The sequence below is a fragment of the Sinocyclocheilus rhinocerous genome, unplaced genomic scaffold (assembly GCF_001515625.1).
Source record: "Sinocyclocheilus rhinocerous isolate Xijiao unplaced genomic scaffold, SAMN03320098_v1.1 scaffold946, whole genome shotgun sequence".
In the NCBI taxonomy this organism is placed as follows: domain Eukaryota; kingdom Metazoa; phylum Chordata; class Actinopteri; order Cypriniformes; family Cyprinidae; genus Sinocyclocheilus; species Sinocyclocheilus rhinocerous.
In genome coordinates, this window is record NW_015633151.1 from 624,688 (window position 1) to 625,004 (window position 317).

At 45.7% G+C, this 317-nt stretch overlaps 1 protein-coding gene across 1 annotated transcript in view; it reads right to left on the reverse strand.

Moving 5' to 3' along the window:
* ankrd28b (ankyrin repeat domain 28b) overlaps nucleotides 1-317 on the reverse strand; it is a 30,235-nt gene that overhangs the window by 17,074 nt on the left and 12,844 nt on the right.

Genomic DNA, 317 nt, shown 5'->3' on the forward strand with positions numbered 1-317 from the left:
AGAGGGCGTTGTTCTGAGGGTTAGCTCGGGGCTAGACAGGATAAGAGATGAATCTCAATTTCAAGTGTCAGAGAATCACTTAACTGTATTGATAGGTGGCGGTAATGCACTTATAAGTCTGCGATCCGCCATAAAGCAAGAAGACGACGACGCCTCACGCGCCTGCTGTTGAGAACGCGCTCAGGACAGTTTGAACAGTTCGGACATTGCGTGAATCAGAGGTAAAAAACGATATAAATACTGTTCAGTTTCTTGCACAGAACGATTGTTTTGGGTCTTTACACATCAATGTATCGTCACGAGCCGCAGGGGTTAAT